Source organism: Artibeus jamaicensis, unplaced genomic scaffold (assembly GCF_021234435.1).
Source record: "Artibeus jamaicensis isolate MK-2021 breed Jamaican fruit bat unplaced genomic scaffold, CSHL_Jam_final contig_872, whole genome shotgun sequence".
NCBI lineage: Eukaryota > Metazoa > Chordata > Mammalia > Chiroptera > Phyllostomidae > Artibeus > Artibeus jamaicensis.
This window is the reverse complement of record NW_026521997.1, coordinates 2017-18484: the sequence shown is the minus strand read 5'-3', so window position 1 is coordinate 18484 and position 16468 is coordinate 2017. Positions and strand designations below refer to the sequence as shown.

The window sequence follows — 16468 nt, the reverse complement described above, 5'->3', positions numbered from 1 at the left end:
AGAGGCAAGGAGGCAGGGTGAGACCTTGAGTTGCTTCCCAGTGATTTTTCCAATGACTCCTCATGACCCCCCGCAGTGGGAACCTTTGCCGTTTAAGTTAATAAAAGAAATAAAAACGGCTGTTAAGGACTTTGGTCCTACTTCCCCTTACACTTTGCAGCTTGTAGATTCCATTGCTGCTGAGTGGATGACCCCTTATGATTGGCAACAAACAGCAAAATCATGTCTTAACTCTGGGCTCGGTCAGGGAGCGCAATATAAAGGTTGGTCACCTGGCGCTTGGAGCCCTCCCTCGCAGTTTTAGAAGCGTGGGAAAAACCTAAAACCCATAAGCGGGGTCAGGGTACCCTGGGTACCAGGCAGCCCTCCCTGAGGGTTTTCACCAACAGCACATCTCTGACCCACCACACTGTGCTCCCCAATAACTAATTAGTTAGGCTTTAACTCGGGCTGCAGAATCTGAAACGGCAGAAATCAAAAGTAAAAAAGAAACCTTTTAACAAGTATAGGCTCTCTAAAGAACAAGAGCAATGTTTTATACTAATTTAGCAGTTTTTTAAAGTTGCTAAATATCTCCCTGATAAGGAATCTTTAGACTTAGTTATTTAGGAAAAATTAGAGATTGAAACAGCACCAGATAGTATAAGATAAAGACTAGTGTCTCACTCCCTCCTTTAGAGGATTTAATTTAAAATATTAGTTTGCTTGAATTTTACTTTTGTTTTTATTTTTAAAATAACATCTGTCTCAAAATATTTCAATGAGTAGAATAAGATCTCTAATATTATTACATCATAAAGATTCTACTCAGAAAGAATTTAAATTAATTCTTTAAAAATAAAATCTCACTTCCCTCAGACAGTAAAAGGCACAAGAAAAAAGATAATAAGAAAATGTGTCTTTTAACCACTCTAAATCCTCCTTCTAGAGACTCAGAGACTACTTTAATCTTAAGAACAAGAGGTGTAGAGCTTAACATCTCCCCCCCTTGCAATAATCAATAAGAATTAATAAAAAAATAAAAATATTTGCCAATAAAAAAGCTATTTCTAAAGGTTATGAATATATTCATAAATTTATCAATATAAAACATGATAAAAGTGATGTAAAATATGACATATTAAAGAAATATTAAAAATCCTCCTTATTTATGCCAAAACTGTGACTTTTATTATAAAACTGAGATCTATGTGTACTGTCTCCCTGGGAGAACTAGCCCTTCTCCCTGGAAAACAAAGTACCATTTTTTAACTCAGTACCTGTAAACACTGATCATTTCCTTGGGAAAGAACTGGCTATTCTATTCCCAAGGAAAAACAATTAGTCAATCAAGTCACAGAAAGCCCTTGACATATAACCATTTTTTCAAATTATTAAAGAATATCCTCATTTTACAAGAGTTAATCCTCAAAGATTAAGTTCTCAAATAATTTGACAAACAGATGTCACTCATTATACTCTCCTTAGAAAATTCATATACATTCATATTTCTATTGATACTTCTTCTGGCACTTTACATCTACTTTAAAAAGAAAATCTGCAAAAATATACAAGTCCATTGGCTTGAAGACAGCCTCAGCAAATTAAAACTGATAATGGCCTAAATACCTTGCTTATTCTACTCAAGTTTTTCTTCAACATTAGAATATTCAACATAAAACAAAAATACTTTACCATCCAACCAGTCAGACAATTATAGAATGAGCTCATAATACTTTACAAGATCTTCTTAAAAACAAAAAGGGGAGTCATAAGTCCTCCCCTCCCAAATTTAATTTTACTGGCCATATTTACCTATAATTTTCTAAATATTGATATATTGCTCTGTACTCCAGTTATAAAACATTTCCAGACAAAAGAGTCCAAGCCACCTTTATTTAAAAATCTACTAAGAAATGGCACTTGACAGGGCTCTGTGGAACTTTTAACTTGGGGAAGAGGGTATGCTTGTGTTTACTTTCCAAAATAACTCTTAGAACTACAACAATGAAGATAAAACCATACCACAAAAAAGACTTCCCTGGCCATGACCCACCTCCACCCATTAGACTCTCTTGATCCAGACTTCTCCAAACTGTATGTCATCTCCCTGAAGTGGAATCCCAGCTAGCAGCCCTGGAGCGGTATTCAACATCACCTAAGAGAGACTTTTTCTACCAACTTGAAGGAACAAATTGATAAATTACAGCTAGAACTACATTTAGAGCTATAACAGTTACAGGACATTCAACGCCTAACGGAGGAAGAAGTTCTTCAAACCCTCTGTGACAATTTTGACTAACTAAACCCCAAAACATTGATTTAATGGACTTACTCTAAGAATGTGGGTCCTTAGAACCATTAATTGTTTATTAATTCTAATAACACTTTATAACTTGTTCTTCCTAAAACTCTCTCACCCTGAGTTCAGACACAAGGCCTTACTGCATATCTTTAAAATAACTTCCTAAAGCCTGTGTCAATACTCCCCATGCAATTTTAATAGGACCTATTTATACTGAACAACAAGGGTCTTCCTTTTATATTAATTGTTCTAATTGTATTTTAACTAATTACATTAATTCAGGACTACCCAAGAGTTTGACTACATTCATGGTAGTTTTTCAGCCTTCGCATGTCATGATGCCTGTAGTACTATCTGAAGATTGGTATACTGATACAGATTTATATATACTAGAAAAAATAGATGGGTTAATAAGACCAAAAAGATTTGTAGCCGCTCTAATATTAGGAATTACTGCTTTAATCAGTATAATAACCTCTATTACATTATCAACTACCGCTTTAGTACAAGAAGTACATACTGCACAGCATGTTAATCAGCTCTCTCACAATATTTCCCTTGCACTAATTCTGCAAGAAAATATTGATAAGAAATTAGAAACTAGAGTAAATGCCTTAGAAGATACAGTTATATATTTAGGTAACCAGATTCAAAATATAAAGACTCAAATGACTACTAGTTGTCATACAGATTTTAAATGGATTTGTGTCACACCTTTGCCTTATGATCAAAATTCCACCACTTGGCCTCAGGTAAAAACTCATTTACAAGATATTTGGCACGATACTATGTTAGGACCTGATCTCAAAGGCCTACATACCAAAATTACAGAAATTAGTCAAGCATATTTAACTGCACCAGGTTCTGAAATTGCAGACAGAATCTGGAAGTCTATTCAAGAATCTATTAACCCTGTCATGTGGTGGTCTAGTTTAATACATATTGGAATCACTAGCTTAATTATTCTAATTTTAATCCTTGTTTTTCCAGTCGTCTTCCGAGTAATCCTCTCCTCCCTTCGAAAAACTACGTTAGAATTTCATCACTTTCGGCTGAAAAATAAAAGAGAGGGAAATGCCACGTCCACTGCCGCGTCCACTGTTGGATCCCTCTCTCCGTGACAAGGTCCTGAGAGGGGGTGTAAGACTTCAAGGAAGCAGTTTCCAACCTGGTGGACGTGGCATGGAAGGCCTTGCAATACCTATTGTGATTGTGCTTGCTTTAGAGATCATGACCTTTTTTGCTTTAATCATTATGAATACCCTGGCAGTGATTCAGATAGTGTGCCTGGACCTTTCCCGGCTCAATGAGCAGAATAATAATATCATACTAGAACGTCAGGGAATATAAGCACAAGGAAACAATCAGAACAATCTGAGAATTCAAGCTTAATCAATAACAATCATTAGAAAAACACCCAAGATAAAATAGAATACTCTAAGAAATCATGAGATGATCTCACTACTTTCTTAGAAGGAATTAAAGTACAATACATGTTTATAAAAAGAACTCCTAGAGAAACTTAAAAGAAGTACCCTTGAAAGCCCCCTGCAACATAGGAATAGCCCCTCCTTTACCTTAAATAAGAATATATATCAACTAAACAGGCAAGGTAATAACAAAGGCTAGTTAGTTATTACAAACTGAACAGTCACTAGGGAGTCAGAATTTATGGTACACAGAAAAAACATTTTAAGCAAAAAAAAAGGTAGATAGCTAAGTTAGACATCACAAGGGCCTTATAATAAATCTCCTATTTTCTCTACTCAGTCTAGCGTATCCTTATGCCCTATACCAAATTCTGAGAAACTTTAATATACAATAAGATATTTTTAACTGTCTGATTAATGGCTCTCCTAGTTAAAATAATTTTTAACTAAATCTATGGGAACTTTTGTACTTTTACTGATTGCCTTTGTATTGATTTTTTCTGCTTAAATGATCATGTTATACTGCAAATATTAATCACTACCTGAAATGAAAACTATAAAAACCTGCTTGTACTTTCAATAAACGGAACAGAGCTTCACTGTCCTTTGAGGCGTGTTGTCGTCTGTTACCCAGCGCCGACGCCTACCCTCACCTGTGGGACCCCCTGACCCGCTGCGGCTGGACCGCGGCAAGTGACCAGTCCCCACCTGAGTCATACTGTAAGCATGAGCTCAGATGGGATACAAACAGTGCTGAATACAAATCGTTGTTAAAAGTTTGGGGAGTAAATAGAGCCAATCGTGAGTCTGACAACGTCAACTTTACATCACCAGATAAGGAGTAAACACCTCACATGCTTGCCCTGGTAGGGTACCAGCCTGTCGCAGAAATCAGACTGTCTCTGAGGGGCTTTATGGGAAGCGACCTGCATTCTGGACCAGATCTAGCCTGAACGTCCAGTAGTAGACACATCATGGAATAATCGCTGGTCCACCCTCCACCCCTCGTGACCAGCTCTTACAATCTCACACGCCCCCTCTTCCGCAAGGTGCCCTGAGTGGTCAGCGAAGGGCTTCAGTAGCAGGGACCACAGTGGAGACACAGTCTATACAACAGAGTAGATACATGAAGGAAAAATAAAAAAGTAACAGAAGCAATATAAGTATTAGTAAACATTTTCTACCATAACATTGTGTCTACACACAAATACACAAACACATTCTCTCTCTCTGGCCATTCTGATGAGGCAAATGATGGTCCAGCGCACTTCGCACCCTCTCAGCTTCATGTCATTTTGACTCCACAGTTGAATGTCAGCAAATCTCCCAAAGCTGGAATGCCTGAAGGCTGGGATTTGTATCTTTTGAAGTTAGTTCCCAGGATTCTTATACAAGCATGCTGTTCACCTACAAAATGCATATTAGTCAGAGTCAGTACATACAGAAATGATGACAAAAGAGTAGTGAGGTGGGTTACAATTTCCCACCGTTACAGTTCTCTACTGTTACACACGTGTTTCTATGTTGGTGTGTATCTGTGTTAAGGGCACTTAGAGTAAGGACACACAGATGTAAAACTCAAGGGACACAGGAACTCACAGGTTAGGGTGGGGGGACCTGTGGACAGGCCAACATGGGACAGGGAAGAGCAGGGAAAGGGTTGAGATGAGAGGAGATTCAAGCATCCATGGGGCTAGAATTCCAGAGAGTGAGCAGAAACTGAAGGAATGACATGAGGACCCTGGAGAGAAAGGAGGCTGAGCTGAGTGTGTGGGCTGTTTCAATAAAGGAAGTGTTGGGTGTGAAGCAGAAGGTTTCTAAAGTCCCGTGGGGGAAGGGTGGCCAATGAAGAGCAAGTTTGAGTCAGTGACAGGATAAGTCACGGGTAGTTTCCAGAGCCAGCAAAGCAGTTACAGTTTCCATTCTCAACCCGCTGAGGAGTGCACAGATGCTCTAAAAGCTGGGTCTGGGTTTGGTGGTTGCAGAATTTCTGGCAAGCCAACGTGGACCTTCAAGAGCTTCAAGATGTCCTTCAGCCAAGCTTTCAACTTAACCAGATACCAACATCTCTGAGTAAGTAAGAGTTACTGAGGCTCCCACTGGAGTCTGAAAAGTAGCTTATCTACTGGGAGTGGCTAGGGCCATTGAAAGAGGGTGGGAAGATCTTAGAACATCCAAAGCCCAGAATAACAAAAATGTGGAGGGAGTGGGACAAAAATCAGGAAGAGCTTAGTTTGTAGAGCCCAGAATTATCTAGAAGACCGGGGATGTGGGGCTCCACATGAATCTAGATTAAGCAGATGTTGACTGGGTGTGTGTTGAGGGCCAGGAAGAGCTGGGAGTGTGCTTAGCCCAGGAGCATCTGAAGAATGGGGTGGGGCTGTGATCAAGGGCCAGAAAGTCTGGGAGTGTGAAGCACCCACAAGAACCCAGAAAAAGAAGAAAAGCGGTAGGGGGAAGAGAGGGGAACTATTCTAGACAATCGAGGGGTGAATCTTGAGGGTAAAATAACTTTACCGGGATTGGGACTACTTCTTCACACTTTCCTTATGCAAAATGTTGCCTTAGCATAGCCCCCACAACCACCACCACCACCACCACAGTTTAAGCTGCAGGTCTAACATGCCCCTTTAGTAGAGCTTGAGCTTGACCAAGTCCACACCATTCCCCAAGCAAGGTCTGTTTTTAAACTTCTGGGGGATCCTCTGTAGCACAGAGCTTCATCTTCCCTCTGTCCCCACGCTAATTTGTCCCACAGAGTCTTCCTGCCCCAAGGACCCTCTCACGCCCACTTCACTGCACTGACTTCCTCCTGGAGGCCATGCTGCAATGACTCCTAGTCTGGAAATGCCCCCTCCCAGAAGAGCCCAGGATTTGTACTTAGGGCGCCTCTGCTGCTCTTCATAATGGAGCAGGAGTCTTTCAAAGCCTTCTCCAGGCTTCTCAGTCCAGAATTTTACCTATGAGCCCTCCCCTGCTCAGAGCCCAGATCAGCAGACTGCCCCCTGGTGGCCACGCTATGTTGACTCCTCCCCTCACATCTGGAGATGCCCCGCCCCAACCGCGCCCACTATGTGCACTTATGGCGCTGTCTCCTGCTCTTCACACTGAGGCAGGAGGCTTTCCAAGCCTCCTCAAGCCCGACTCCATAATTTCACCTTTGAACCCTCCCCATCCCCTAAACCCCGCACAGACTCAAGCACTCGCACCTCTTGCACTCCCCAAGCACTCCCGTGGAGCTGTCCTCCCCGCTTCCTGGGTTCAAGACCTCAGCTCACAGACCAAGTCCTTGCCTGGCCTGCCCCATGGCGGCCATGTTGACTCCTTTGCGTGCATCCGGAAATGCCCCGCCCCACCAGCGCCCAGTAGCTGCACTTAGGGTGCCCTCTGCTGCTCTTCGTCCCCAGGCAGGGGGTTTTCAAAGCCTTCTCAAGTCCACACTCCAGAATTCCACTTTTGCGCCCCGCCGTCCCCTACCCAGATGCCCTCCCCTGCCCAGAGCCCAAATCAGCGCACTTGTTCCGGGCGGCCATGTTGACGCCTTCCTGACATCCGGAGATGCCCCGCCCCCCCAACCCCCCACCCAGCGCCCAGCAGCTGCACTTCAGGCGTGAGGCAGGTGGTTTTCAAAGCCTTCTGAAGGCCCCACTCCAGAATTTCAGGTTTGAGCCTCCCCACCCCCAAACCCCGTACAGGCTCAAGCACTCGCACCTCTTGCCCCATCCTCCTGACCCCTCATGGGTTCCCTGCAGCTTTGGGCCCCTCCCTGCTCAGAGCCCAGGCCAGGACTCACCCCAAAGTGAGAAGGGTGTCAGCACAGAACCAGGCCTACGACTGCGTTCCAGTCGGGCAATCCTTCCTTCTCTCAGTTTCACATCTTTGTCAGGGGGAGGTGGAGTTAGTACCACGATGAAAACAAAGTTCAGAATGAAAATTTCCCTGCCAGTGGTTGTTGTATCCGCAGTGGAAGGATTGGTCCAGGCAGCCAAGACAGGACTCTGTGTGTCTTACTTAAGGTGTTTAATTCAAGGACATGGAAAACAGTGTGGCGATTACGGGTGGGAGGGGAAAATATGGAGACTAAATGGTGATGGGGAAAAATACAATAAAAATCATTAAAAAAGAAAAAAATAGAAAAGAATAAAAGGAGAAAGTGTGGGGAAAAGACAGTTGCCACTATGTATAAGCTCATAAAAGTAATAGGTCCTTAAGAACCTACGATCACTGGGTAAACTCAAGTCTGGATTCATGAGCAGAAATTAAACCATAATCACTTGTGCTGGTTGGCGACAACACATTATCTTTCTGAACAAATACGTGATCTTTCTTTTAAACTTTGCAAATTCCCAGGAAGAATTCAGCTGAGACTATCTTGTAAAGTGCAGATATTAGCATCATTTCTATTAGAAATGGACTCAGTGGGTCTAATACTGTCATGGCTTGCCCCATTCCATATGTCATTAATTTCTCTCTGACAACTTTCCAAATCTTATCTGCGAGAAATTTAGCCCCTCTACTCACTGCATACTCCATGGCCTGGTCCTTTCAAAATAAAATGAGCGGCTCCAGTGAAACAGTGTAATGTTTGCTTCAGTTGTTTCAGTCCAGTTATGGCCTCACTCTAGGAGAGTCAGCCTTTTGTAGAGTACTGGATATGTCACTCCCCCATCGAGAACTGACGCACACTCTTTGGAGGCCAATGAGTGTCGGCCACATTACCAAGAACCACCTGTGCTCCAAAACTACTTGCTGTACCAACTGGATTGGCATTGAAGCTGACCAATGGGGCAAATGCTGGAGGAAGTAAGAGGCAAGGGTCCCCCTACAGTTCAGGAGGACCATACAACTGTGAAACTGCAGAACCAACATGTATAAAGAATTGGCATTTTGGTCGTTTCAGTGCTGTGGTTGGCTAAATACTGGTCCCCCAAGAGCCTGGCTTTCCCTTCCAAGTGGAAGCCTGATGACGGGATAGAGACCAGGAAGACCACAGCACCGAAGCAGCCTTAACCGCCAGCACTGTTCTAACCCCACATACACTTTCACTTCATACTTATGAAACAAAATTACACAGCTTTCGAAGGTATTCTGCCATAACTCGGACAGACTGTTTATTGCAACTGGTCCTGAAAAGCCATCAGCATTTTTGCTCCAGTGGATGAAAGGTCTTGCCTGTTGTCAGCTGCTCCATGATCCCATTGCAGGCTCACTCCCCTGGGCCCCACCTGGTCATCCACCTCAAGGCAGATGTTTGTGTTTTCACGTGTGTACTTTGTTTGATATTTTCACAAACTAGGTGTGTCTGCATGAAGGAGAGTTCACGCACAGGACACAGGAATTGAGAAATTAATCCTACCATGTGAGTTGTCTTGCTGTTTGCTCATGTTGGTTAGTGAGCATAGTTTGAATCCTAGAGGACCTGAAAAAGAGGTAAGTAGGAAGTGGTAAGCACGGTATGGGGTGGGGGCGGGGGAGCTGGGATGGGAGAAATAGACAAAAAACTGTACTTGAAAAATAACAATTAAAAAAATTTAAAAAATTAAAAAGAAAAACAAAGAGGTAAGTAGATGGTTGGAACCTGAGGTGGCAGCAGGGAATGATGTAGAGGGGAGGGCTCCCGTGCAGAGTTAGAATGAGAGAATTGGAAAGCCTGGGAACAGTTTGGGCTCTTTGGGAAGGCCTTGTGATCAAGTGGACCTACTGTTTCCATGGAGAAGGGCTTTTGAAGGGGGCTCAGGATGAGTCTCAGTCAGGGGCAGACCTACCATTTAAGGGGGAAGCAGCTGAAATCGGTGCAGTGAAGTCGAGGGTGTCATCTTTTTGGACTTGGAAGGGCACAGTGAACCTTCAAGTCTGAAGGATTGAGGAAAGGTAAAGGCTCCCACAGACTCAGTTCAGCAGCCTGACTTAGAGGACAAGAGGGAGCACCAGATGCACAGCCTGACAGGGGACATGAGGCTGAAGCTCAGTGGGTGAGGAAAATGACCATCCAGTCTGGAGAGCGATGAGGGATTTGGAGCACTGGGGACACTGTGAACACAGGAAATCTTGATCTGTGAGTATCTGGGGACTTAAGGCAGGAAGGGAGTTTCAGGGTGAGGAAGTCAGACTAGAAAAGGGACTGGGACAGCTGTCTGGGGGGAGGTGGTGAATGCAGAGCAGGGAACCAAGTATATAGCAAGCCCTTTCCAGAGTGAGTGCCAAAGAGTTACCCTGTCCTCCTGTGACCAGGTGGCTTGTAATGAAGCATGGTCTGAAGTCAGACCTTTTCAGCATCTTTGCCAGCACTGCAGTGGGATGTTTGTCTTTGAATGAATTCTTAAGAAGTGAGAGATGGACTTAGAAATCTCCACTAAACATCATTTATTTCTACAATAATAGCTTTACTTACAAGCCAATAACCACGGTAAAAAAAAATTTTATTTCACATCTGGATCCAGGGAAGTCACCACTTGTTGGGTCAGCAGATGCAGTGGGGCCAATGTGAGACCAGTGTGGGCAAGGGATCCACAACTTTTTCGACCCCTTTACACCAATAATCTAAATTGGAGCCCTGGTGGTGATCAGAGTCCCCAACCATTATGCCAGCCTGGGCTCAATGTCCCAGAGCTCTTGAAAGAGCTGCACATTCCTTTTTCACTTACCCAAATAATGGGGAACTTGGCCCTTACTCTGTAGGGCCCATCTGAGATAAATGGGGGATCACATGGGGTACACATTTATGCCGCTGGCACCCTCCTCCTGAGGACTGAGCTTTTGTTAATCGAGAGTCTGGTTGTGAGGATTTCTCAGGTCTACACTGGGCCAAGGACCATGACTCTGTGTTGGGACAGCTGACTGCAGCTTTATTCTCCTCCATTCTTCATCTTTGGAGTACATCTGTTAAGGGACATCATGCTGGCTTTTCCTATCTTTTGTTCTTAAGGACACCATGTTCGATGTTCTTGGATTCATCCCCCACATCTCCACAGACCAGGCTGCACTTTGATAGTGCTGCCTGTAATGTAACTATACCCCCCTGGCTTCTGGTGGCCAAGTGTTGACCTCTGCCATTCCCAGATTCTGTCACCCCCTTGCTACTCTGGAGTCCAGTTCTGAAACAACACCTCTTGTTTTCATCTCTGACTTCTGGCTCCTTCTACGTCTCTTTATTTACTGTGGCACTATTTTATCCTAGACACTCCAGAGGTATTTCAGCATTGGTCCAGAAGCACATACTGCACTCTTGCCAGGGAGTTAAGTTCTGTGTGGTAGGGACCTGCCTGAAATTGACACAGGTTTGTGGTCTATCATCCCCTGCATCCTTGGATCTGCTTGAAAACATACTCTCTGACTACGGTTGTGAAAATTAGCTGGACACTGTAGCTCCCCTGTGTTTTATTCCTTCTTTTCTTGTTGGCCAACTGCTAAATTCTTATTTTGGGTATTCTGGCATCAACCCTGTTGTGGGTCTGGACCACAGTGAGGTAGGGACTGTCTTGATGGGAAGGCATTGCCTTTCAAGCTGTGCAAAGTGCTTTATGAAAGGCTGTCCTAGCTTCCTGTGGCCTTTGTAACAAAGTACCACACATGTGGTGACAAAACCACACACCCATTGAGTAGCTAATTGTTCTGGATGTCAGACTGTGAAATGGGCCAGACTGGGCTACAATCAAGGTCTGTGGCCAGCTGAGGCCAAACCTGTGCAGCAGAGGGCATCCGAAGGGGCAAACACACATGTCAAAGCAGGGGTCTGAGGTGGGTACCCACAGATTCTTTTGTAGAGGTAACTCCTCTTAAAGAAGAATGTCAGATATGCTGGCTCTAGGGCATCTACACTGCATCGAGTGTGAGGTGTGTGTGCCCATAGCTTACTTAGAGTGGGCATTTCCAGGCCCTAAACCACATGCCTATGCCCCTAAGCCATATACAACACACATATGTGTCCTAATGTAAATAAGAAAAATATTTTCTTTAAGTTTCTACTGTGATAAATTCGAATATACAAACAAAAAATAAGAGTCACATATCCATCACAAGGAGAAATTTTTCACATATTTGGTTATATTCCCCATGTATCTATCTGCGTCGATCTAGCTAACTCTTAAATTTTTAATTTGTTTTTCAGCTTTTCTCTGGAACATTAACAAATTAATTACAGAAACACTAAACTCTGTCCTTAATTTGTCCACCTGCTTATCTTCAGAAGGTGAGAATTTTTTTTCATAAACCATAATTTCTTTCAAGCCCCTAACAGAACAGTACTTCATTCATGTCATCTAACTCCCAGTTCACGTTCAAATTTCTTCACCAGTTTGTAGATATTTCAAACAGCAGCAGTAGGAAACTCATACACTCACCTGACTAAGTGTGTTAAAAAATGTAGGTTAGACTTCCAGCCAAGATGGAGGCATAGATAGACACATGTGCCTCCTTGCACAACCAAAATAAGGACAACAACAATTTAGAAACTAAAAAACAGCCAGTAATGACAGAAAATTGAACTCTATGGAAGTCTGAAAACCAAGGAGGTAAAGAAGACACATTCAGCCAGACTGCTAGGAGGGGCGGAGTAGGACAGCCAGGTGTAGAGGAACCTAACCAAAGTGGTAGCTGGTGAACCAGGGCCATGCAAAGAGGTGGCTGGTGGACCCAGCAAGTCTGCTGATTGTGGAACCAGTGCAGCATGCAAGGCTGTGGCTGGCAGGCAAGGTGTTGGCTGGTGCAACCAGTGGTCCCACATTTGCATGCAGATAAAGCAGGCAAAACTGGGGAGGGAGAAGGACCACACAACCCAGAGACCCAGCGTAGAAAATTAAGCCTCAAACTACTGATCAAAAACACCTGTAGGGCTTGAGGTGCTGAGAGAAACTTTCAGCCTCAAAGGGGAGTTCATTGGAGGTACCCACAGAGTCCGATAATGTGTACGAGCCAACCCACGCAGGAGCTAGCACTAGAAGGGCCCAATTTGCTTGAGGGAAGTGGGGGAAGTGACTGAAATCTGGCAGAGAGTGGAGCAGTGTTCTCTCTTGGACTCCTTCCCCACATACAGCATCACAACACAGCAAAGTGGGTTGCCCCACCTGGTGAACACCTAAGGCTTCACCCCTCACTACATAACAGGTGCATCAAGACAAAAAAAATAGCCCAAAGGAAAGAACAGATCAAAGCTCTAGAAAAAAATACAAATGAGTGATGAAGAGGTAGCCAACCTATCAGATGCACAGTTGAAAATTCTGGTAATCAGGATGCTCACAGAATTGGTTGAATTTGGTCGCAAATTGGATGAAAAAATGAAGGCTATGCTAAGTGAAATCAAGGAAAATGTACAGGGAACCAATAGTGATGGGAAATAAACTGGGACTCAAATCAATGGTGTGAACCAGAAGAAAGAAAAAAACATTTACCCAGAACAGAATAGAGAAACAAGAATTCAAAAAACTGAGGAGTGGCTTAGAAACCTCAGGACATCTTGAAACACTCCTACATCCGAATTATAGGGGTACATGAAAAAGAAGAGGAAAAACAATAAGTGAGAAAGTTGTTTGAATAAATAATAAAGGAGACCTTCCCCAATCTGGCAAAGGAAATAGACTTCCAGGAAATCCAGGAATCTCAGAGAGTCCCAGAGAAGTTGGACCCAGGGAGGAAACACACCAAGGCCCATCATAATTCTATTACCCAAGATTACAATGAAGGAGAGAATCCTAGAATCATCAAGAGAAAAAGGAGGCAATAACCTGCAAAGGAGTTCCCATCAGACTGCCAGCTGATTTCTCAGAAGAGAAGTTACAGGCAAGAAGAGGCTGGAAAGAAGCATTCCTAGTCATGAAAGGCAAGGACCTACATCCAAGATTGCTCTATCCAGCAAAGCTTTCATTTAGGATGGAAGGGCAGATAAAGTGCTTCCAGACAAGGTCAGGTTAAAGCAGTTCATCATTTCTAAGCCCTTATTATAAGAAATGTTAAAGGGACTTATCTTAGAAAAAGATGATAAAAAATGACAGCAAACTCACAATTATTAACAACCACACCTAAAACAAAAACAAAACAAAACTAAGCAAACCACTAGAACAGGAACAGAACCACAGAAATGGAGATCACATGCAGGTTTATGAACAGGGGTTTGGGAGGAGTTAAAAGGGGAAAAGGTACAGAGAATAAGTAATAGATGGTAGGTAGAAAATAGACAGGGCGAGGTAAGAATAGTATAGGAAATGTAGAAGCCAACAAACTCATAAGTATGACACATGTACATGAACTAAAGGGAGGCATGTGGGTGGGAGGGGGTATGCAGGTGGAGGGGAGTGAAGGGGGAAATGGTACAACTATACAGTATAATCAATAAAATATATTCTTTAAAATGGAGGTTGATTGAGTATAACTCACCCACATAAAGTGCACATTTAATCTTTGAGTATACTCACAGTTGTGAATCCATCACTGCCTCCTGATTTTCAGAGTCCCCAAGAATCTCCAAACCCATTATTAGTCATATCCCAATCCTCTGAACCCTCCAATTCCTGGCAACAGTAAATCTACTCTTTGTTTTCTGGATTTGCCTATTCTGGTCATTTCATATAAGTGAGATCATGTATATAGTATGTGACCTTTGTGTCTGGCTTCTTCCACTGACTCAATGTTTTCAAGGTTCATCCATGTCCTAACATGTGCATTTTTCCATTTCTGTATATGAATGAAGAGTATTCCGGTGCATGGACATACCACAGTTTGGTTTTCCATTCATTCGTTGGTGGATATTTGAATTGTTTTGCTTTTTGGCTGTTGTGAATAATGTGCTAGGTACACTTTTGGTGGGAAATATATTGTCCTTCATCTTGGGCATATACCTGGGGGTGGAGTTGCTGGATCAGAAACTCTGCTGAAGACTTAGAGAACCTGCCAGAACACTGAAGGCAAGTCATTCAGGAAGTGAATGAGGATTTCCTACTAACTGTCTGTGATTCTGGCCAAATCAGAGAGTGTGCAGTGGAATCTTGTAGTTTTTATTTTCATTTCTGTTATGACTAACGATGTGGAGCATTTTTATCTTCTTATTTGTCTTGGGTATGTCTTCTTTGGACATCTGTTTATTCATATGCTTTGCAGATTTTATGCTGAGATAATTTTGTTTTTTTTTCATTATTAGTTTTGTATGTTATTTAGCATATATTATTTTTTTACTTATTTATTTATCTTTAGAAGGGAAGGGAAGAAGAGAAGGAGAGAAATATCAATGTATGGTTGCTTCTGGTGCATCCCCTGCTGGGAACTGGCCCCTGCTGGGAACTAGCCTGCAACCCAGGCATGTGCCCTGACAGGGAATCAAACCGCTGATCTTTTGGTTCACAGGCCCATGCTCAATGCACTGAGCTACACCAGCCAGGGGCTTACTTAGCATATATTCTTGATACAAGTCCCTTATACAATAGGTGATTTGTGGGGTTTTTTGCCCACTCTGTGGGTTTTTCTTTTACTTCCTTAATAAGGCTTTTGAAGCACAAAGGTTTGATGTGGTCCAGGATATCCATGTTCATTTTTGTGCTTGTCTCCATATATTTTGTGACATTTTTTATAGTCATGATCTAAGCACGGGTTTCAGAGTGCATGTGATATCAATTTAGAAAGCCTTCCCTTTTACTGCAAACTTGAGTCTCTGCAGGGCCTGGGCAGGTGGTCCTGGGGGCCCTTGTCTGGATCTGTCTGGGAGTTCTCTCCTAGGATCTCTCTTTTCCCCTTTAAGTGGCCCACTTCTGTAAACTGCAGGCCTAAATTCTGTGGCACTCATTCAGATGTTCAGGGGAGCCCCCATGGGTGAAGCCCTGGAATCACCCCAGATGCCAGCATAGACAGTACCAAAAACCAGGCTGCCTGTAGAGAGTTGAGGGGGAGTTTCTCCCAAAATATATTCACATCCCACTCCTGGAACCTGTGAATGTGACCTAAGTTTGAAATAGGTTCTTTGACAACATAATTAAGTTAAAGATTTCAAGATGAAATTATACTGGGTGTTCTGTATGAGTCCTAAATCCAATGATATGTTCCTTCTAAGAAACAGAAGACGAAATGACACAAGGAGGAGAAGGCCATGTGTAGATGGAGGCAGAGATGGGAGTGATGCAGCCACAAACCAAGGAATCCCAGCAGCCACCCAGGATGGAGAGAAAAGAATGGAATGTGTCCTAGAGCCTGTGGAGAAAAGGAGGTCTTGCCCATACTTTGATTTGGATTTCCTGACTTGCAGAATGCCAGAGAATAACTTTTTTAAAATTTTAAGCCACTTAATTTGTGGAAATGTATTATTTCAGCCACAAGAAACTAATGCACTGTATCCATCAAAAAACAAAACAACAGAGACCATCTCCAGTACAAACAGACAATTCAGTCTCCCACTATTAACTTCATAGCCCCTCAGTTCCTGTGGGGACCTGATGTGACACCTAAGTGCCTGAAGGTGTCACATCCCCAGCTCCACTGCTGCATCCCCCCGCCATTGTATTGTCTGAGACACAAGGGCAGTCAATGACTCTCTGCTCCTTCCCTGCACTGAGATGGAAGCACCTCCTGTGCAGAGGGGCTTCCCTCACCCCTGGACACTCATTCCTGCTGGGAAACAGGACCCAGCCTGGACACTGTTCCTAAAAGCCATAGCTTTTTAGGGTAAGGAGTTGGTTATGTCCCCTCTAATAAAGATTATTTATAGATGACCTTTGAGTCTCCTTCATAGAATGATTGTGGTTTTTATAAAAATAATGAATGTGTTTAACTTACTCTT

General features: G+C 43.1%; 1 long non-coding RNA gene across 2 annotated transcripts; it reads left to right on the top strand.

The window, feature by feature from the left end:
- Positions 1 to 5643: 5643 nt before the first annotated feature.
- Positions 5644 to 15881, top strand: LOC119043609 (uncharacterized). 2 transcript variants are annotated; one of them, XR_005081457.2, is made up of 5 exons: positions 5644 to 5787; positions 9011 to 9144; positions 10892 to 10991; positions 11822 to 11902; positions 15746 to 15881. It is a non-coding gene; the product is annotated as an uncharacterized LOC119043609 (long non-coding RNA). The 2 variants fall into 2 exon arrangements; XR_005081456.2 differs by lacking the exon at positions 10892 to 10991 and having other exon boundaries at positions 5653 to 5787; positions 15746 to 15880.
- Positions 15882 to 16468: the final 587 nt, after the last annotated feature.